This window comes from Rhagoletis pomonella, unplaced genomic scaffold (assembly GCF_013731165.1).
Source record: "Rhagoletis pomonella isolate Grant_MI unplaced genomic scaffold, Rhpom_1.0 Rhpom_scaffold_00008, whole genome shotgun sequence".
NCBI lineage: Eukaryota > Metazoa > Arthropoda > Insecta > Diptera > Tephritidae > Rhagoletis > Rhagoletis pomonella.
The window spans coordinates 36,952,044-36,975,750 of record NW_023458562.1 but is presented as its reverse complement, the minus strand read 5'-3'; the positions used below and the strand labels follow the sequence as shown (position 1 = coordinate 36,975,750).

The following is a 23,707-nucleotide window of genomic DNA, read 5'->3' as shown; positions in this document are numbered from 1 at the left end:
TTCCGAAAAATCGGAGTTTATCCGAAACCAATTTAAAATAGTTCATTGAGCACTAATGCATGACTTAAATTTATATTTTACTCCGAAAACTTCATCAAACTGCGAAAATTCCACTTCACTATTAAACAACTTTTTAAACAGAATTTGTATGTTTTGAAAGGAAACATATTTTGTATGTACATACATACATACTTAGCTACACTCATGCTTCCATCCATTATCGTCAACCGGCATTTAAAATAGCAACAAGAATTTCTAAAATTCAGTTTCACACAGTCTTCTACGAAATCAGTTGCCTCGCAGCACCATAAAATCCGTCTCTCAAAATAACTACCTGTAATCGCAGACAATATAAACTCATAATTCATAAATAAATGAAGCTGTTGCAAGTATTGTGTGACAGATTGAAATAAATTAAAATAATACTCAAAAATAGATATACGGACAAAGAAGCACACACACACACACACAGCTTGAAATAAAATATACTTTAACAAATAAAAATTTATGCAGATGACCGCCCATCCACAGCCGCCACCAGACTTTGCTTGAAAATCCAATCAGCCACAGGGCGGCTGAAGCGAAGCAGCTGACGGTGGCGCTTGCCACAACAAAGCTAGCCTATGCAGCTGCTCGAATTTTCGCTTGCGGCTTCATTTTGCTTTCTTCTTTTTCGTTTCAACAACTTTTCGTTTTCATTAGCAGCAGCTAGCAGCGTACCACATCGCAGTGTGGCTAATAATTATGCGCTTCTCCCACCAATTTATTTTTATTTTACTTGCGCGAAGTGGAAGGCAACTCAGCTGCTGCTGGGCCAAGCTGCCCGGCGTCTGCTGCATTGAATTATAGCATGCAACTTTTCGTTTGTGCCACAACTTCCATGGCTACCGGCTGACGGCGAGACGCTCGAGTTTGGAGTTGAAGTTTGAATTCAATGGAAATTTGAGGGAGAGTAGTCTGCAGTTTTGAATTACTGTCTACATCGACTGGCCAAGAGTATTTCTTGTACATTAATATTAAATTGGAGTGGTATTTATTCCAGTCGTCCAGCACGCCCGTATGTCTTCTTCTTTTGCCGCAACGTTCATGCCATCTTTTGCGGGCTAAGCCATGCAACATGCCGTGATGTTGCACCACTAACCAACCAACAACAGCAAGCAACCACTTCACGGTGACTCAGCAGCACACTATTGATGATGTTATTTTGTGTGCCAAACAAAGGATTTTGATTTGAAAAATGCGGCGCGCAACGTCTCAAAAAATCATTAATCATTCATAACAATGAGCGGCGTGCTGGTGGATCGCAGCGGCCCTTCCTTGCATTGCATTGCAGGTAGAAAATAATTGAAGAGTTTATTGCATAAATGGAGGCTGATGTGAAAATTATTTCCAGTCTACTATTTCAATGAGTACTTTTATTAAGTGAACAAATAATTATGAAAATAATTTTAATGTATTGTACAGTTTTGTGTTGAAAGGTTTTTGAGTTATCACACTGAATATAGCCAATTAAGAGAGCTGTACATTGAATACGATCGAAGTAACCAAAAAGCCAGTAAAGGTTATGCCAAGGTGACTATCAAAGTGCATACTCCGACTGGCATACTTTGGCTAACAATTTTTCAAGTTCACATTGTGGCTCTCTCTCAAATATGCGAACGACTTTGCATACGACGGTTTTGTAATCGCTTTATTCCGAAAGTTTTCATATGACAGCTCGAATGAGTTTAGCTCTAAAACCCACATCTTATATTGTAAATACTGTTTTGACCTTACTTTTCCAATTATTCATGCTAATAAAACTTTTTTTACCGGAAAAATTTATTGCTTCTTCCTATAATTTTTTTCCAAAAATGTGTTATCTGAAATAAAACAAGTTTACACTACGAAACTACAAACATACTATTTGCTAATTATTAAAAAAAAAACGAAAGTTTTTGTTTTGAAAATTTTTACTCCGAAATAGTTTCCTTTAGTAAATTTTGCTCCAAAAAATGTATTCCTTAAAATTTAGCCAAAAACTTTACCACATTTTACTTTGCCATCAATCCGAAACTTAAATTTTACTTCAAATTACATTACTTCCAAAAACTTTTTCTCTGAAAAACTTGATTAAATACAAATATTTCTTAAAAAATCTTGTATTCCAAAAAAAAAACAGCAATTATGAGTTAATAATTCATTCATTGTCTTAAAAATTTACTATCATTGTCATTGTCTTAAAAATTTACTATCAAAAAAATTTTACTTCGAAACAAACCCCGACAAATTAACTCCTCACTGTTCTAAATTGTACTCTGGAAATTTTTATTTCGAAATATAAAATTCGGAAAAACTTATTCGGAAAAGTGTAACCCTGGAAATATTTTAATCCGAAAAATTTACACCAAAAATATTTGCTGCAAAAAATCTTGATCAAAAAAATTTACTCTAACATTTATAATTCATAAAGGGTTTACTCCGAAATATTAACGGCAAATACATATGTATACATCTTTTTGTTTAATTTTACCACGAAAATTTGTCTTCCAAAAATAACTAGTATTAACTCCGAAAGATATTTAGCTGCAAAACTTAACACCTCTTACATTGTTGACATTTCGGAACTCAAAATAATTGTATACTTATTAAAGTGAATATTAGATGATACATATTGAGAAAAAAGTTAGTGCGCAAAAGGTGGCCCAAATTTTCTCTCCGAAAATTATTACACTGAACTTTTTTTTTTAATATTGCGTGAATATTAACTCTGACAAAGTGTGTAAGTGTAAATATTAACAGATCTAGCACAGCTAACTTTCCGAATTTTTTATTTTGCTTAAAAAAATCTTTTCCGTAGTATTAACATCGAAAAACTATTAAAGAGTCAACAAATTTATCTTGCATTGTTAACATTAGTATTCCGAAAAATTTTACTCCGAAAAGTTGTATGCTCAAAAACTATAATCCAGAAAACAGAAATTGTTTACTCTTAAAAAAAGTTAACTCCAAAAACAAGAAAGGGCTTAACTAAAAAATTATAATTTCGAACAAAATTTTCTTTAAACTTGTATTTCAAGAATTTTAGCGGCGAAATATCACATCCGAGAATTTTTTTTGTTGTAAATAATATCACGTTCTACAAACATAGTTCACACTCCGAAACTTTAATTTCAAATTTAATTTTCACAAAACCCCTGTTCCGAATGTTCAATGCTACGTGCAAATTGCATTCCAAAAGATTTTACTCCGAATTTTTTTTCCAAAATCTATACTCCGGAAATATGGTTTGAAATTTAAAACAAATTTTTTCCTTGCTCTTATATTGCAATTTAAAAATATTGACTCCGAATATTTTGTGCTTGAAGAAATTTACTACAGAAAAATGCTCAGCTGTAAAACTAAATGCATTGTAGCACGCCCAAACCTAAATTGTTTTTCCTAAAAATCTACTCCAAAAAATTGGTTTTTTGCTTATTCTAAATTTCTCATTAAAAATAATTACTCCGAATATCTTGAGTCCGAAGAAATTTACTCCGAAAAAATGCTCAACGCAAAACTAAATACATTGCCGTAGTTTGAGTTCCCCTTAAAAAATTACATTCCGATTTTACTCTGAAAAATTTTTCAAAGAAACTATTCCAAACAAAATTTTATTTTCTTCATATTTTAATATTTTTACTTTAAAAACATTTTGTTCGGAACTTTGAGTTAGAAGAAGTTTACTAAGCAAATTGTTTTTCCGAAAATTTTCAAACAAATTAGTATTCCGAAAAAATGTGTTATGGAAAATTGTATGCAAGGATTTTACTTCGAGATATTGAGCCTGAAAATTCTTTTAATGCAAAACTTAGATTGTTTGTTTGAAATCCACACGCGCAAAATAAATATTGAAAAAAAGATAAGAGCTGTCAAGCTGCATAGCTAATAACATTTTGCCACCAACATTTTTTAAATAAAAATGGATGATTAGCCAAAATGACGGGCTTTCAACAACGACGCTAACAAATTATTGAAAACAGAAGTGGGCAGACAAATAAAATAATAATAAATGCTTAACAATAGAAAAAGCCGCTCAAAATACAAATGTGATGACAAGCAAAATATTGCGAAACCACAAAACCTTTTTAAAACAACTTAGGCGCCACCCACAGCAGCCACTAAAGCCAGCCAGCATAGGAGACAATAGCAAGCAGAAAGCCTTTTATCGAAAACCGGCAGCCATTAAGCAAACTTAGTTCTTATAATACAAGAATCTACCTTAGGCAAATGAAAAAAAAACAACACTTTGAGCAATAAAAAATATTTCGCATATCATCAGGCAGCCAGAAGAAGAACACTTTAGACAACGCCTTTAGCGTCAAAATAGCTTCAGATTCAAGCGGCATTATTAACTTGGGCGTTTAGGTGGCGGTAGAGGAGCGGGTGCAAGCGGGAACTTGGAGTATATTAAATATTATAATCAACGTTATTGTAGTTCATTAAACAATTTAACACGCCGTCATGGCAAGCGGAGATACAACAAAAAAAAAACAAGTAAGAGCAGCGCTGTCTTCGGCTATGCCGAAGGCTTCATACCTTTCATGAACATCTGCAAATTTTACTTTGACAGATTACTGCTTTTGAATACGTCTGCATACATCGATAGAGGAGTTACATACTTATATAAAAAATCGCATCTAAACAATCAGAGGTACGGAAGATATACTTTATATGACACCAATCTAAGTGATTTTCACCGCTATGTGATCGGTATGTAAACCGGTAACACAATTTATTAGGTTTAGTTTCGTACATAAAGGAGATATATGGCAAAAACTGGTATCTTAACAATCAGTGCTATAGGAGATAAAGCTTATACAGCATAGATTTTGACGATTTTCTCAGTAGACTTTGTATTATTATTTATAAAATATCTTACGAAATTTATCGGTTTTAGCTGTTCAAATAAAGGAGTTTTACAGTAAAATCCCATATCTGAACAATCAGATGTATGGAAGATATATGTTGTAGTCATCCGATCCTTGTTATTTTCACTGTAAGTATTCTGTTAATAATGAGTGAAAATGGTGCGAAATTTCATATTCCTAGCTGCATAAATGGAGGAGTTATGATAAAAGACCTCTTATCTGAACAATCAGTTGTATGGGGGCTGCAGGTTATAGTGACCCGATCTTTGTTATTTTCGCTGTAAGTCTTCTGTTGATAATGAGTGAAAACAGCGCGAAATTTCATGGTCCTAGCTACATAAATGGATGAATTATAACGAAAAATCTCATATCTGAACAATCAGTTGTATGGGAGCTATAGGTTATAGTTACCCGATATTTTTAATTTTCACTGTAAGTTTTCTGTTGATAATTATTGAAAACAGTGCGGAATTTCATGTTCCTAGCTATATAAATGGAGGAGTTATAACGCAAAATTTTATATCTGAACAATCAGTTGTATGGGAGCTATAGGTTACAGTGACCCGATCTTTGTAATTTTCACTGTAAGTATTCTGTTGATAATGGGTGCAAGTATTGCAAAATTTCATGTTCGTAGCTGCATAAATGGAGAAGTTATAATGAAAAATCTCATATCTGAACAATCAGTTGTATGGGAGCTATATGTTATAGTGGTCCGATTCCTCCGGTTCCGACAAATGATTAATACATTATAAAAATACACCCACCTACCAAATTTGATCCGGATATCTCGAAAACTGAGAGACTAGATTGCATACAAACAGACAGACGGACAGACGGACATGGCTAAATCAACTCAGCTCGACGTTCTGATCATATAAGTATACATTTTCATGGGTCTATCTCTTTTTGTTCTGGTACTTACAAACATCGGACCAAAGTTATAATACCATTTCATGCTCATGAAAGGTATAAAAAACAAGCAAAGAGCGAGCAGGCGGCAGGCAAACGAACGAGAACAGCATTTACTGGACACCGGCAGGCGAGCAGATGATTGAAAAGAATATTTTTTTTACTTTGCGCGCTCTGACCAACAATAAAATTGCGCAAAAGCAGATTAAATAATGGATCTCATCAATGACTTGTTGTTCTTATTTTTTTTTCATAGGGAATTAAGTATTTTTGCAGGCGCATGCGTACATACTTAAATACATATTTTTGTAACCACTTTTTTTGTGAACTTTGCCGCGCAGTGAATTGATGTAATATTCCTTGTTTCTTTTGTTGTTTGCAATTTTTGTAGGCACTTTAAAATACATTTAGCATTTATAAGCAATTTTGATTTTATTCCACCTTTACTACTTCGTTGTTGCCAGCCACAGGCTCAACGTGTGCGTGTCCCACAAGAATAATAATTTTTCCTTAACGTGCTGCAGATCATAATCCATCGGCGGCTGGAGCTGCTACGCTTGCAACTTAGCAGTCATCAATATAAGCATACGCACTTAAATACATGTACTACATGTAGATACATATATAGATAGCTCACAAAGAGTACACTTGCTTTATACCAGCCAACAGCCAGCTTCCTCATCAATCTCATCTCGCTTAGGCTTCTCTAGTACGCTGTCCAAACTTTGTTTCGTTGGCTGCGTGATTTAATTCGCCTTCATTTTTTTCATATTTATTTTTTTTTGCGTTTTTAAGTGTTTTTGCAATTTTTTCGTCCACTATTTAGTGGCGTAACTTGGGGGCGTGGCGCACTGCCAGTTTTTGCTGAATGTTTAGGTTTTTCGTTATAAACTTGCGCCCATTCATAGTGGCGTTGAAAAATTGTTTAACTTTATGATTTATCTTTAAGTGCGTGCATTTAATGTGCGATTAAAGCTTTTTAAAGGTGTTTCATTTAGTTTTTATTTTTCCACAAAAAGAGCGCATAATATTCTATTTGAAGGTTATGACAAATCGTCAGTATAATGAAAAAAAATAATATATATATAGTAGGCGTATTCTTATTGATACGCTTATTGGGTGTTCAAAAACCGCATCTTTCTTACTGAGTTAGACCCTGTTGAGTTAGACTATGTTAGGTGAATGGTTCTAAAAGTGGTTACGTTTAACCAACTTGCTTATTCATAGATCATCGCTGGAGGTAAACCCATACATTTGAATATCTACCCGGTTGTTCAAGTTCCAATTATCACAAAGCCTCTAGCGTACTGAAAGGAAATTATAAGTTTCTATTATTAAGTTTCTATTATTGACTTCTGCAGCTTTGTTGTTGTTGTTTTAGCTAATATTTGTCTCAATCACTGTCGTCAAGCTCAACTAACAGTAGGCCCAGGAAATGTGCTGTTTCGACGGGGTCGGACCAAAGAGAGGTGTTAATTGAGTGGATTTAAGGAAGTATGGCAAAGAGGTGGATTCTGTATAAAAAAATGTATGCTAAATTTCAACTAGAAAACAAATTTTTTCCCAATTTTTTTCTAAAATATTTTGAATCAAACTCATAATTTGTTCCTGAAAAAAGCTATTTTTCCAAAACAATTTTTTAATACATTTTTTCCTAAGCTTTTGTCCATTTTTTCCTTAAAGGAATAATATTTGGCCAAAAATAACTTATTTTAAAATAAAAATATTCTCTTTTATGTATGATACTTTATTCATAATTTTGGTTTTATAAAAAAATATTCTTCCTACATCATTTTTTGCGTAAACAATAAAAACTATATATTTTTACCTAAAATGATTTTTTCATAAAAAATTACTTTTTCCCCATCCCAAAAATAATTTTTCTCGAAAAAAAAATTTTTACTTGAATTTTTTCCCCAAAAAATTCTCTTAGATAACTAAAAATATATATTATATATATTTAAAAAAAAAATGTTTCTAGGCAATTGAAATTTTCCGAAAAATCGTTTTATTATAAATTTTTTCAATTTAGATAAAAATATTTTTTTCTAAAAGTGCTTAATAAAAATGAGTAAATTAATATGGGTCACATTCTAAAAGCAGAAAAAATAATACTACTAAAACGCAGAAATTTCTTATGTGCGGTTTTTTGGGAAATATGTTTCCCTTGGTCTTGAAAGGGTTAAACTGAAAAGGCGCGATGAGCCTCGCAATTGCTCACATCTAACCAATGCAACACTACTTCAAAGATCTGGTTACTAATATCAAACACAATCCGGACGAGATGGGCCTGCCCACCAACAAGATCATAGCGTTGGTTTTTTGAAATGCTGACGGTGTTAGCCGCAATTGGGAAATAATATCGCGTACTCGCTATACTAAAAATCTATAACTTGGGTTACGAATTGCTACTCCTTCCAGCATATTTTCTAGATTTAGCATCCTACGTCCATGAACTGCTTCTAACCCTGAATAAATGCTTCAGCGGTAAGAGTATTGCATCGAATAAAGGGGTCATTACTCAAACAAAAGCCTATTTTGAGGACTATGAGAAACCCATTATTTTTTTTGTCTTAAAAAAGATTTAATTGAGAAATAAAACGCTTTTTCGCCTAAATAGATATTTTATTTTAATAGTTACTGACTCTTTAAACTGTCCTCTTAGTTTAATGTTACTTCCTTATTGGCGTATTCAAATTTCTTATCGATTTAAGTTTATTTTTGGTTATGTTCCAGTTTTAGTATTTATAAGTCACATAAAATACATAGCAGACTCTTCTTTAATCTACAAAAACTTGCAGCGTAAAAGTAACCTCGTCTGTCTTTTTATGGCTCGAGAAATTTAAAAGTTCCTACATTTACTTTAGGTATTTTCAACAACTCTAAAGTATGGTGCGAAAAAAGTTTGCTGATATTACCATTCTCCATAAAAAAAATTCCATAAAGTTGTCGTTCGCTATGACTAATATAAAAGGAGAATACAAATAAGTATATCTGGACATGTGCACATAAATAGGTATGTATTTGTATACATCTACATGCTGCTTACATTAGAATACATATGCACATATTTAACAAGTAGTTGTTGTTTTTTTTTTTGGAAACGAGTTAAAATGCAAATGAGTTGCAAAACTCACAAAGACTCAGTGATGCGCAAAGCAAAGAAGCAGCCAAGTAACTAAGCAAAACTGTCGTTTCGTTAGTAGAAGATACTACGTTGAAGAGTTTTTGAAGTACTACAAGCACACACATGCACACATGCACACATGCAGGCATGCATGCATATTTATCGATTTATGAGTAATAGAAAAAGTTAAAATGACAGACGTAAATGCAATAACAGCAGTGTTGACAGTAAAATAATGATGATGGCAAAAGTATTGAAAAATTTATGGTGATTTTTATCTTTTTTGTTATTTTTGCAAAGTTCGCTGAAGGCCACAGCTGTTGAAGTTATGTCTGGATGTGTGCAGTCAAACTTTTTTAATAATTTAAAAGACAATGCCACAGACAAAAATTTATGCATAATTTAAAAAAAGTTATACGTCTTAGCAGACAGGCAATGAGAAAGGTTTAGCTTCGAAATATCACAAAAAATAAATAAATCCTAAGGTATTTTACTGTAAAAAGAGCGAATGAGGACAATTTAGAAAGGAGTTAAATATATAGCTAAGTAATCAAACATTTTTTTTTTAATTTGTGTAGTAAAATGAAGAAATTTTAAAAAGGTAGGACAAACTTTTAACAGAAAATTTAAAAAAATATATACACAAATTTTTCACAATAAATATATGCACGAATTTCAATTTTAATATTTTTCCGCAAATTTTTTATAAAAATATGGTTCAGTCTACAACAAAAATCGTAAAAATACAATTTCTAAACTTTGTGAAAAACTCGCGAAAATTCAGCAAATTTTCACGCAAATTTTCAACTTTTTGTTAAGATTTTTTGAGTAAGCAGATTTGTAGCCCAATCAATTTTATTAAAGTACAAGTTTTAAGTAGCTAGGAATTACCGTTGATTTTTGACAATTTTTTTCATATAGTCTTTTTCATACACACAATTTTTTTTATTAAAAAGTGCAAACCACCTTCAACAAATAAACTCAGCAATGCGATTTTTGACTAACTCCGAACTTGCATTTAATGGGCTACAAAACTGCATACTCAAGAAAATTCCATAAAATCGGATTAAAAAGTTGAAAATTTACATGAAAATTTATTAAATTTTCGCGAGTTTTACACAAAGTTTAGAAATTATATTTTTATGTTTTTTGTTGTAGAATGAATCATATTTTTATAAAAAATTAGCGGAAAAATATTAGAATAGAAATTGGTGCATATATTGTGAAAAATTCGCTCTGCCAGCAGTGTATTTGAAACAATCTCGGACTCAGAAATCAAACAGGGAAATTTTAGCGTAAGTAACTTTAAAAATTATTTTAAAAAATATAGAAAACTGATAAAAAAGTTTATTAAAAAAATAAGCTATTTTGATGGCCAATTAATTCTACCTAAACTTTTAAAGAGAATAAGGGAGTAACCTCGCAATAAAAAAAAAACACTACATATACTTTTAAGTCAGTATGTATGTATATGTACAGTTGCAGTAATTTTAAATGGCAAAATGCCTCTTGTTTCTGTTAAAAAAAAATACATTTAATTTTTGGGTTTTTCTTTTAAAGTTGTCATCTTCAGATTTCCTTTTTAATTTTGTTTGTTTGTTTCGAAAACTTTAAATTTTCTCAAAAATTCGGCCGAAAAATTAAAAAAATTCATTAGTTTTTTTTAAGTTTTAATTTAATTTTTTTATTTGAAACATTTTTAAATTTTTCCAATAAATAGGCACAAATAAACGAATTTCGTCAAATTTGCGCTCATCATCAATTTCTCTTTGTGATAAAAACTAAACACCAAAAGAAAATGTTCGTAACCGCCCATTGAATAGTTAAAGCCTCAAATCCTTGGCAGTTAAGAAGATTAAATATTGTCAAGAAACAGGCATTTCAAATACAAAAATTCAATTAAGTACTTATTTTGCAAAAAGACTGATATTAAATATTTTGTTAACCGCAGCTGTATTTACACAGATTTTTTAATAAACCAACAAGCGTTATGTAGCAGAACTTTAAGCCTTTTAGGTATTTATTTATCATATTTTTTAATTATTTATGCTTCACAGCAGCCAAGCAAATACAATGTTTATTAGCATTTATGTAGGTACTTACATACGTATGTATTAAATTATTCATATCTAAACACATAAAACCATTTTTGTTATTTTCATTTATTATTTACCTTTATTTGTTGCTCAGACGTCAAAGCAACTGCCTTGAGCAGACAAAGCTTAGTTAAAGTTTAATAATTATTTGTTAATCGTTTGCTAATGTTTATGTCGGCACGTTTATTAAAACACAATAAAAGTAGAAAATTAAATTTTGTTAATTTAACTCGAACTCACGAAGCAAACTTAAATTTCTTAACTAATGGATTTGCTGGCGTTGAGTACAGAAGAAGAGGAAGAATAATGAGTGTTAGAAAATGTAGGCAGTCCACCAATAAATCCGAAGCATGATCCAAAGGTGGCCATAAATCAATCAAGAAATATAATTAAAAACATTTTTTTTTCTCGATTTAAAATCATGAAAGATGAAATTGATTTGGGGGTGAGTTAGATCTTCGGAAGTTAAAAATTCAATTTCGAAACTTGGTAAGTAGTTAATGGCTTCAAAAAAAATTATATATTTAAAAAAATCAAAATAAAAATAACAAAAAATAAAAATAATAACTCTAAGAATTCCAAGTAGTTAAAACAAACTTTTAGAAACAACTGACTTATTTTTGAAATTTTGGTTCTTGATGAGCTTTGAATGCACTTTTTTAAGATCGCTTGATCCGCAGCATCTGGTTGATAAATTTTAATTTAATTATTCTACAGTTCTAAAAACTCGAGAGGAAATAATTAAGCCGAGGGGACAGATTTTCGGTAACTACTTATTTGAAAAACTGTGCAAGCAATATCCTTTGCTATTGAGTCCAAACGATGCCCTTGTGCTAGAGTTCTCCCTCGTGAGAAAATATAAGATCAGTCTGACTTCTAGAAAGCAATTGAGTGAACCAGTGTTGGTAATTTTTAACATACAATTTTAGAAATGAATATTGAAAAAAATAAGAAAATTCAAAATATGTAAAATAAATTTAAATGTAAATAAAAACATTTAGAAAAAAATCAGCTACTGTAAATAAAATATTTGCAGAAAAAATAAGTTGTTAGAAAAACTGTCTGTTTAGATAAACAAAAAAAAAAAATCAATTATTAAAAATATTCTTTAGAAAAAATTCAAAAAAATAGAGAAAAAGGAGTTGCTAATGATTTAGCAAAAAATTTTTCTGAAAATAAGTACCAAAAGCAGAAAAAATATCCAAACAGAAAAAAATGTTAGCAAATATTTTTACCAAAACTAGGAATATCAAACCAAATAAAAAATAGTAGGAAAAATCTCATTTTTAGAAAACAACTTTAAAAAAATACACTCGACGAAAAAAATATTCGTCATAAAAAAATAATAAAAATAAAACAAGTAAGAAAGTCTAAGTTCGGGCGGAGCCGAACATTAAATACCCGGCGCAAGTATTAAATATATGTTTTTTTACCTTTCCGAAACCTTCCGCTAGATGGTAAAAATTTTGAGCAAATTAGCGTCCTTCAGTTTCGAAATATTGAAGTTTCAAGCATTTCTGAAATTTACCGTTATATGAGAAGCGGCCGTTATTTTAGCCCTATTTCAATAATTTTCAACGTTTTGCTTATATGTGGCAAGCACAATAACCACACCGAGTTTGGTACAAATTGGTAGAACGGTTACCGATATACTTATATATGATCATAAGTGGGCGGTGCCACGCCCATTTTCCAAAATTTTACGATAAACGTATTTCTTGGTAAAGAATTGTTGCAAGCATCAATTTTGAATAAATTAGCTTCAATATTTACTGATTTATCGAAGATTTTGTATTTCTCTGAATTACCGTTATATGGGATGTGGGCGTGGTTATTGTCCGATTTTAAAAAGTTTCGGCGATTTTTTATCCTGTACCAAGGCCAACAACTGTGCCAAGTTTGGAAGAAATTGGTGCAGCGGTTACCAAGATAAACACATGTAACCATAAGTGGGCGTGGCTACGCCCATTTTCCAAAAATTTATAATATTCTTATTTTTCGTCTAAAAGTTATTGTAAATATCAATTTTGAGTGAATAAGCTCCTATAGTTACTAAAATATCGCAGTTTTCGTTTTTCTGAAAATTACCGTTATATGGGAAGTAGGCGTGGTTATTGAGCGATTTTAGAAATTTTCGGCCGTTTGGTATGTTGTGCGAAGGCCAACAACTGTGCCAAGTTTGGATGAAATTGGTGCAGCGGTTACCAAGATAAACACATGTAACCATAAGTGGGCGTGGCTACGCCCATTTTCCAAAAATTTATAATATTCTTATTTTTCGTCTGAAAGTTATTGTAAATATCAATTTTGAGTGAATTATCTTCAATAGTTACTAAAATATCGCAGTTTTCGTATTTCTGGAAATTACCGTTATATGGGAAGTGGGCGTGGTTAAAGTCCGATTTCGCCCATTTTCAATACCAACCTACCTTGGATTAAGGGAAACCTACATACCAAATTCCATTCCATTCGTTGAGATATCTCAATTTTTGCTCGAGTTATCGTGTACACGGACAGACGGACAGACGGACAGACGGACAGACGGACGGACAGACAGACATGGCTTAATCGATTTCTTTTTTCATCCTGATCATTTATGTATACATTTGTCTATATCTATCTCGATTCGTTTCGGCTGTTACAAACAACCGTTATGTGAACAAAATTAATATACCCTTGTGCACAAGTGCGCTCGGGTATAAAAAGGACTCTTGGAGAGGAAGAGGTGGTTTTTAGAATTTTTTTTAAGAAAAATCTTTATTCTGAAAATAACTACCAAAGTATAAAAAATTATTCAAACAGCAAACAATTTTTTGTGGGAAAGAAATTTTAAAGGGTCTGATACAAAATTAGAGGAATCGAGTGCAAGCATAAAACTCTCTCTGATTTTTTTCTGCTCGCAGAACTCGAGGAGAAGGCCAGGGTATATAAGTATATCCATAGGATTGGAGCCTCGTTTAACGATTTCTGTGGCAGTTGCAAGGACAAGGAACAAATGGAGTCCACTGAGAATTTCCTATAAACATTTTGCACTTCAAGTATGGGCCCTGTTACTTGGAAATCCTCTTTGCGACCTCTCAATAGACCGCTTGATATTGCCACAAAAAAATCAATAACATAGATAAAAGAAATGATTAAAAATATTCTTCACACAAATAACGCTCAGAAATTTTTTTCGATGTATATACAATATTATAAATACTTATGTATAGCTATCTTATCTCATTTCTGCGCCATTGGGTGGTTTTCAATAAAATTCTGAAATAAGGTGTTCTTGAAAAGTTGTTTGAGATAGGGCGTTTTCGAACTGGCTGCCGAGAGGGGTTGATCTTCCATACACACGCAGTCGATATGCTGATTTCCTTTTGAACTATCGCTTTTGTATGTCTCTTTGAGCATATTTACTTATTTAATTCAGCTTCTTTACCTTCAGTTGTTGGCTTAAATATATTTCATTGCAAACTAAGAAGAACAAATAAATTCTTATCTCAATTTCGTAAAATTTAATTTTAATTAAATTCTTCTTACTTGTTTTCTTTTAATTGCAGATAATAAATGAAGCTCTGCGTTTGAACAATACGTAGTTCTTGTTGTTGGAGACACTTCAAAAGAAAAAGGTAAGCAAGGTTAATCGAAAAAAATATATGTATGTAAGTACTTATGTACATACTTGAGCTAAATATCTACTGACTACAGAGTATAATAGCTTAAATTACTATTGAATTAATAGAAAGTATTAAAAACAAACACTACTTAAATTAGTATATATAAATGGAATTAGAAACGATAAAATGAAATAACTTTAAATGAATCTAGCTGACTTTCAATGTCAATAGCACATGTGAATTGTCTTGGCTTACTTCTTATTAATTTGTCCAACCCATCGTCTATGTTTGTGTGGGGAAAGAGATACCATGTTAACTATGCACAGAACTCCAGTTAACGGTCTACAGATTCTAGTTATATAGCTGTTGAGCACCATTTTGGTATTACCTATGCATATTTTTGGGGTTAAAATATAAAGTTAAAATTAAATAAACTCTGTTTTTAACATTAAAGCCTTCTACGGCGGTATAGTTACAGTACCTTAAAACACTACGTTGAAAAATGCATCAATAACGATATCGAAGAGGCCATTGATAAAAATATCGATACATATGTATGTGTTTCATACTTATATGAGAGGCAACGATAAAAAGTATGTATTTGTATGTATAAATTTTGTAAAAAAAAATCGATAACTATATATCGACAAAAATCGATCGCAATATCGATTAAACCATATAATTCTTTTAAAACATGTTTACATATACATATAATCTCAATCAAAGCTCGATTTTTAATCACGCCGTTTACACTGGCAAATCTCAGATTATTAGCTGTCAAACTAGTTACGCTTGTTATTCTCACATCTCAAGGACAAGTTAAGTTCCTTCTCTGTGCCACTGTGATCACTTTTTTCTGCGGTACTAAGCACTTTGAATACATTTTAACTTAACATTTGTTTAAAAATACCTTTAAAAACCTCTTTTCCTTGATCGCGTCCATTTTTGTTTACTTTTTCATTTGGCAAAAATAATCGATATAACTAGGTTGGGCACCGAAAAGTTATCGGTTTAGTAATCTCTTTTTCTAATTACAGATTAAGAAGTTAATCTCGAAAACTAGGATAATCTACTTATATGTAAACCTAGTAATACATACATTTACAAGTACCGTAAATAACAAACGATAAAACTATCGGATAAATATTTAGAAAGACGTTCTCCCCTTGTTGTACAAAAATCGATAATTATATAAAGATAAAGTTAACGAAGAAGCTAATTGAGATATGTTAAATTTATTACTCTCATAGGTATATCGTCAAAGACAGTAAATAAAAAAAAAAACGATAAATTTACCGATACGTATTTAAAAACGCTACATCAGCACACTTGAAAATGCCATATATGCATCTATCAATCTATCAACAACCACATGAAAACACAATTGATAAATTTATCGATAAACATTCGAAAAATATAACAACGTCTACATATTATGAATATACTATCGATACAAATATTTATACATATGGGTTCCATAATGGTGATAAAAACTCAGGCCCTATGATGTGTTCGACCCATACGTACATAATCATATCATTCGTGGTAAAAAATCGATAATTATAAATATATCGATAGAGTCATCAAAAATAAATTATAGAAGTATCGGCAAATACTTTTTATTTGCTTAAAAGTATTGAAAAAAAATTAAAAAGAAAATAATTTTATCGATAAATATTACAACATATCAATTTCGATATCTAAAATGCCAGCGATGCCGATAAATTCTTGCACAGATTAATAATATCGGTAACAACTCAGACTTTACTACCTACTGCTTCTACGCACATATTGGGCCTTAAAAATAAAAACTAAGCAATTGCCTTTTCTTAACATTTTGAACGATTTTTAATCGATTTATTCAAATAAATTTAAGTAAATGGCCTGAAATATTGAGGAAGGGCAAATTTATTAGTTTTTGTACTTTAGGCCCATTGTACTCACTGCCATTCCGAGTGCTATCGAAATGAGGAACTGAAATGTGTAAATGTACATATGTAATTAAATATTATTGCATACATAAATAAGAACTCAGATAACTATTTGTTCACCGCCTCCAAATCGTGGTCGACCCTTGATGGTCGCAGTGGCCACAAATCAAATATTGCCAACACTGATTGGCAATTAAGCCACTGTATAAATAAAAAAAAAAAACGCAGCACCAGCAACAATAAAATGCGAAAAAGGCAGAGCCAGACATGCGTGTGCAACAAACATTGAGCAATAAAATACGCATTGCTGGCAAGTACGAGTACATACAAGTACATACCTAGATAGAAATTTTTATATGTACATACGATATGAACGCACAATATTCCATCTGAAACTGCCATGCAGTTCGTTAAGCTGATTCAATAAATATGTGTAAGTATGTATGCTTAGATATGCACGTACATACATATATCTATGCCAATATACCTAACAACCATCGTCCACACCCATTGCAAATTGCAATTCTGTCAAAAAAAAAGTGGCAAGCCAGATTGGTTACTACTTTGCAGTCTATCTACCTGCCACACCCCGCAGCACCTTTCATAGATATGTACTTAAATATTCTGTCCCATTTAATGTTTCTCAGATTTACTACATCTGCACCGAGTCCTCTGCACTTTGCCACTGGTGTGTCAGCTCAATTTTATGCCACTCAGCTTACCATTCCCATCTAATCCTGTTTTATCTGCTGCCCTGAGCTAGTTGTTGCTGCTGCTGCCGTTGCCACTTTCGATGCTATGCTCATAAATTATTATGAATCTATGATTGCAAGCAAACATCTTTTGCACTACAACAAATCAAGTGTGAAGTGTGCAAATGTTGAATTTTATTTGAAATTTTATTTAAATGAGTATGTGTGTGCATTTGTATTCGTAGGTATACATATATGCTGCTATTCGTTGCGCTTTAATTAAGAATTGTGATTGCTCTTCTTCCATTGAGGTTGACTTGTACTTATTTTAAAATGCTTGAAGTAGTAAACAATTTTATCTAAAAAATTTCTTTAGAAGCACGTAGAAATTAAGAATTTTTCGAAAAAATCTAAGTAAGCAGTTTTCAGTTCATTCAATTCTAGCAGAAGAAGGTGCAATTTTCAAGTGGCTACGAAATCGCATTGATTTTTGATAATTTCTTTCCTGACGGTGTCACGCATTTTCCTACATACGTTCCAATTCTGTTCGACATTTTTTTTTGTTAATGGAAGAAAATAATAACACAATACGCAAAAAAATTGCACTTTCTCAAGCTAGAATTTAATGGGCTACAAAACTACATACCTAGCTTTTTTTTGTAAGAATTAGATTTTTTAATAAAAATTTTGTTGCTGTTATAAAATTTTGTTTAATTATTTTAATTTTTCTACAATTTTGTTTAATTATTTTAATTTTTCTACAGATAGTGAGCCGTATTTTTATAATAAAAAATAATAAACATTAAACAAACAAAAGAATAATAGTCGAAACTGTGACAAAAGTCTTGTACCTATTAGGTTTCACATGACTGTATTTTAGGGTTCCCATCGAAAAGTTTTTTTTTTTGGAAATTTCAATACCATTTCATTTGTTTATTACACAACGATATATTTTTGTTGATGTTATTTTTTTAAATTCATCGATTCCAATGCCGATATACATATGTATGCACTTATTTAATTATCGATTTTTTTATGTCTATGTCAATATTTTGGAATAATATCATTTCCGATAAATTCCACAATTACATAATACACGCACATAATTTCTTAAATTTTCTTCCTGATCCAACTTTATTCTTTTCATCGATATATTTCGCTTTGATTTATGATATATGCATCCATAGAGTTACCGATATATGTGTTCCGTAATGAGTTTTTTAAATATTTTTTGGCGATTAATTTACAAGCAATCAGTATATTTAACTTTTTTTCGATACTTATGTACATCGATATCACCCACGTTAGAAAATTTATTGGTATTGATATTTAGCAGACATTTTTCTAGTGATCGAATTTTTCTCATAAATATGTATAAAAATAAATGCCTGTATTTTTGTTGATAAATGTACCACTTTTATATTCTACTATTTATCGATGCTTCAGTATATTCATTTTTATTTTTCGACGTTTATCGTTATGCATAAGATATACATACATATCTAGCTAAGGACATTTCTTGATTACTCTAAATGCTAACTCCTTCTCTATACCGAAAATGTGAACGTTTTACATTTGACTCTAACTAATTTTATTTTATCTATGAATTTTTTTAGCTTAGAGCTTAGGCGCACTCCTACGCCTACTTATTTCAAATACAGCCCTAAACGTTGAAGAAGAAAAGAAAGATAAAACGAATTGATATTAAAAGCGAATTTTATCAAAATAAATTAAATTTGCATGAACATAAAAGATACCAAAAGGTTACCATCAATGTCCCAAATCCTTCCGGCAACTTGCTACAAAAGCTATTACCAGCCAAATTTACTAGTGCATAAGTACATACATATGTATGTACTCGTAGATAACGGCACCAAAACGACTACTTTTCATACATATGTACATATGTTTGAACGAAGTGCCGCTAGGCGCTTGGGTAAAAGCATATAGGTTACACATATGGACGAGAAAAAATAGGAGGAAAAGGATATAAATGCATTTAGCTTAGGGATCATTTTACTACGCCTCAGTGTGTATATATGTGTGTGAGTGGCACACTTATCAAATAAAAATAAAAACAAAATCATCAAAGCGGCTTCAGAATTTCAGTTTTGGTCTACCACAAAAGCACGCACACATTCATATACTTGTATGTATGTATGTATGTACATATTGATATATGTATGTACGCATGTATGAATATCGCACTCCAACACTACCAATACAAATGCAACATAGCTGACCCAACATAATGGCAAATGTTAACAAACTAAATTGCCAGCAGGCAACCGAAGTGTGGCAATTTGAAACGCTACTTTACTCCACTCTAGGGTTGGTGAGCAAAAAAAATAAATAAAATTGTGTCAATGGCTAGAGTGGTGGCCGTAAGCGCGTGAGGCTGACAGCTTGTTTGCGGCATTTGTTGGGCGTGGTAGGCAGGCCGATAGACAGCCGCACACGCGATAACCGGACGCAGAAATGTGATTTGTATTTTGATATTTTTTTTTTTGGTTTTCGACTAATTTGATCTCTTTTCTATCGACTCGTTTGCGTTACTTATTTGTGTGTATACTTTTCTGCACTGATTGCGTACCTTTCTATCTAGTACATACGTATGTACATATAATTCTTATCATATGGACAAGTTTTGATTGTTTATTTTTTTGTTATTTAATTTTAATTATTATTGTTTTATAAAAACATAGTTTATTCTATAACAAAACCACATAAACCAAAGTTTCAAGCTTTGTAAAAAAAAAACAAAAAAAACAACAACAAAGTTTCATCCAAATTTCAAACTTTTTTTTCTGAATTTTTAGAAAATTTTTGGGTTTATAGCGCATTCAGTTGTAGTTTATTGCAAATAAAAGTGGCTACAAAATACCGTTGATTTTTTGTTTTTTTTTGTTGCCGTTGTCACCCATTTTCTTCTATACAAGTACTTATGTTCGATTTTTTTTTATATGATGCAGGAAAATACACAACACCGTGAGCAAACAAAAATTGCCAAAAATCGGTGGATTAAGTGGACTATAAAATTATATACCCAAACACTTTTTTAAAAACAAAACAAAAAAAAACAAAAGAAAATTGTCGAACATACATACTTTGTATGGAAGAAGCTGCTTTAGTAAATTGCCAAAAATAAACGGGATTTTCTACCAAATTCAAACTTGTTCTTTGTTATACTAGAATTGAATGGGCTTTAAAACTACATATGTACCTAGAATTTGTACAGAAAATCTGAGTTGTATAAAATTTTATAAAATTTTCCTAAGTTATGCACAAGGTTGAGTGATTTTATTTTTACGTTTTCTTCTGTAGTATGAACAGTAATTTTACAAAAAATTTGCGGAAAAATTTAAGTAAAATATTTTTCATATACTTTAAAAAATTCTTTATGCCAATAATTTATTGCGGCACTGTATGTTATAAAGCATGTCATGCAATAAAAAAAAAAAAGTAAAAATTTTATATTCGTATATTTCCAACAGCTATTTCACTGCCGCTGTTTTGCCTCAACAACTAAATGCGTTGCATGGAAGTACTTAACTCAAAACTGTAGCTTTTGTTTTAGCTGCCACTGTCACTACCACATTTCGATCGCCACTGGCATTGAGCTGTTGCTGCTGCCGGTTTCGCAACTATCATTGCATGCGACAAGCGAACGGACGTTATCGATGTATTTATTTGTTTGGTCATACGATATGCGATAAATACATAAAAAGAAGAAAAAAACAAGGCTATGTGGCATAATATATGAAGCTTGCTTTTTTCCACCATACGCAATGACATTCGCATAAAAAATTTTACCCGTTTATCTACGCAAAGTACTATGAAAAATTGTACGTAGGTACTCGTTGAGGCAGCAATTAACAATGCAGTTGCAATCGATTGTGTGAAAAAATACGAGTACTATACATACGATATGTGCATACATGTAAACTTGTATATACATACATACATATGTGTTTATAAGTAGACTCAACAATCAGCTTGGCGGGCTTTAGCAAGGTTAACCGGCATTACGTTTGCTGACGGCGAATGCCACAGTTATAAATTTATGAGTCGATATATTTTGATATACCTAAGTATATTTTCGAGAAGTAGGAACACACAATTGTCGCCCTTTAAAAGCTAATTGAGTGCCCTCACCCACTTTGCTGCGAGTTTTACGTGGAATATTTTATGTAATTTATTTTAATAAAAATCAACATACATACTTAAACTCGGCCCAAAACGTGGGAGATTTTCGTTTTTTTTAACCCCTATCAAAACACTTTCAAACTGGAATATTCTAAAACCTCTTTCTTGTGATACATTTTGAATTTACTTATTTCCTGAGTTCAAGCCCATTTTCAGTTTTAAAAACAGGTGGCAGCCGTACTACATGTAGCTTATAAATAAAGCCTTTACAAGATCATTACGATTGATACCAAATATTGTAATAATTCATTTTTTTACTGAATTCTTTTATTTGAACATAGTAAAATTTGTAATAGGTGGCAACCCTCTTCAAACACCTTGGAAAATTTTACATGTCCTAACTAAAGATCTCTAAATAGTCTTGTATTTGAAACTTTAACTTGTGTATATTGTTATTAAATTGGAGTTTTTAAACAGGTGGCAACCCGATTCAAAGAATTTTCAAACAACAACAACGACATTAAACCTTTTTCGTCTAGCACCTATATTGCGAAACATATTTCAATTATCTAGTTCTGTTAATTCAAGTAGGATTTGTTTTTTCAACAGGTGGCAACACTTCTACAGGCGGTTTATAAATAAGGCCTTTTCAAAACCGTTTAGACTGATATCCATATTGTAAAATTTCATTAAAGTTAATTTAGTTTAATTTTTAAATAGGTGGCAACCCTTGCAAAATACCACAATAATTTTCTAAAGGTTTATTAATAATCTTTCGTTTGACATCCATATTTTTATGTTTCACAGATCAATTTCAATAATAAGTTTGGTATTTTCAAAATTCAACTATTTAAGTGCACTACCGGTTAAATGCGTCCCCTTTAAGTGCACATCTTTTCTAAATGCAAATTTTTTTCAAAACTCGTAATTTTAAATTAATATCTATTTGGCCTCTTAATTGCCTCTTGCTTATTTGCCTTACCCGCTTAATTGCCAATTTTTGTAGTGCTAATTCCGCTTTTATTCAAACAATATGACAACTACCTAAAATGCTCCCCACTTACTAAAGACACTATAATATCTTAAATTGATTTGTAATGAAAAATATATAAAACAAAAATTATCGCATCGTACCTACTACTTACGTGTACATTTATTTTGCTTTAGTTTCATAAACCGTTTGTGCTTTTATCTGAAACTGCTTAATTGCTTCACAAATCCCCTTTTATTTTAGTGAACCACTCCAAACTATTATGCCAGTGCGCTTTTGTTGCGACTGCATTTCCTGCTGTAGGTTTATGTCTTTCGTTTACTTGCTCATTATTTTGTTGCTTCCTTTATATTTTTTCTTTCAATTACTTGCACTTTCTTGTGCATTCCTATCATCTGCGTTTCGAATTTCTTAAATTTGTTGTCTACAATTTTTTTTTTAAGCTGCCATCTTCTGCATTCGCTTTGCAGCCAAACACGTTTTTGCAAATTTTTTATTTATTTTTTTCTTCGGTTGCATATCAATTTTTCGTTGCAAAGTCTGCAAATTGCAAATTATATACTTCGCTTTTGACTCTTTTGCTACGCGACAGTGCAAAGTTTTATATTTCATTCGCAAGTTTTTTGTGGCCTTGCTTGTTGATAAATCGTATGCAAATGAAATGAAAACGCAAAAAAATAAAATAAAATAAATTGTATACAATTTTATTAAATAAAATCAATCGTCGCAATTCACGCAAATGGTCAAAGCAAAGGAAATAAGTGGTAGTGGTTTTACCTGTTTGCAGCATTTTTTTCTTTAATTTTTCTTCTTTACACTTCTAGTTGTTATTCGCAAAAGGTATGTTTCGAAATGCGATACGCAAGTGAATGTTGATAGCTTGCGGTAGACAAATATTAATTACTGGCCGTTGGATATGCGACAAAATATAAAATAATATGACGGCATTGGGTTGAGGCAAAGATCTGAAAGCGATTTTATATATATATGCACTATCCGCCTCGTTATATACATATATATCTGCGACAATTTTTTTAATGCAAATAATCTCGGTGATAGGCCATTTTCCCTTTTAAGCAATATTTCATTTGGTTCTCAAAAAATATTTTTATAGCTAACTAGCCATATGTGTAGGTGGTGTTTAAGTTGCCTTTTTAAATGAAAGCTCAACAAAAATATAAATTTTTTCAAGGGAAACTTATTATTTTTTAATTCAAAAGCCAATCTTCTAAACTCTTTTAAATTGCTTTAATAAAAACCGTAAATATGTGTGTACTTTATTCTATGCCTTCGAATTCATCAAACGAATTTCAGAGCA

General features: G+C 31.5%; 1 protein-coding gene across 4 annotated transcripts in view; it reads left to right on the top strand.

Annotated features, from left to right (window-relative positions):
• The window catches only part of LOC118744786 (putative polypeptide N-acetylgalactosaminyltransferase 9), a 438,912-nt gene that overhangs the window by 226,663 nt on the left and 188,542 nt on the right, over positions 1 to 23,707 (top strand). For all 4 annotated transcript variants that reach the window (XM_036478111.1, XM_036478107.1, XM_036478109.1 and 1 more), the window contains one exon: positions 14,573 to 14,641. The gene's annotated coding sequence lies outside the window, so the exon portion shown is untranslated. The remainder of the gene's footprint in view (positions 1 to 14,572; positions 14,642 to 23,707) is intronic.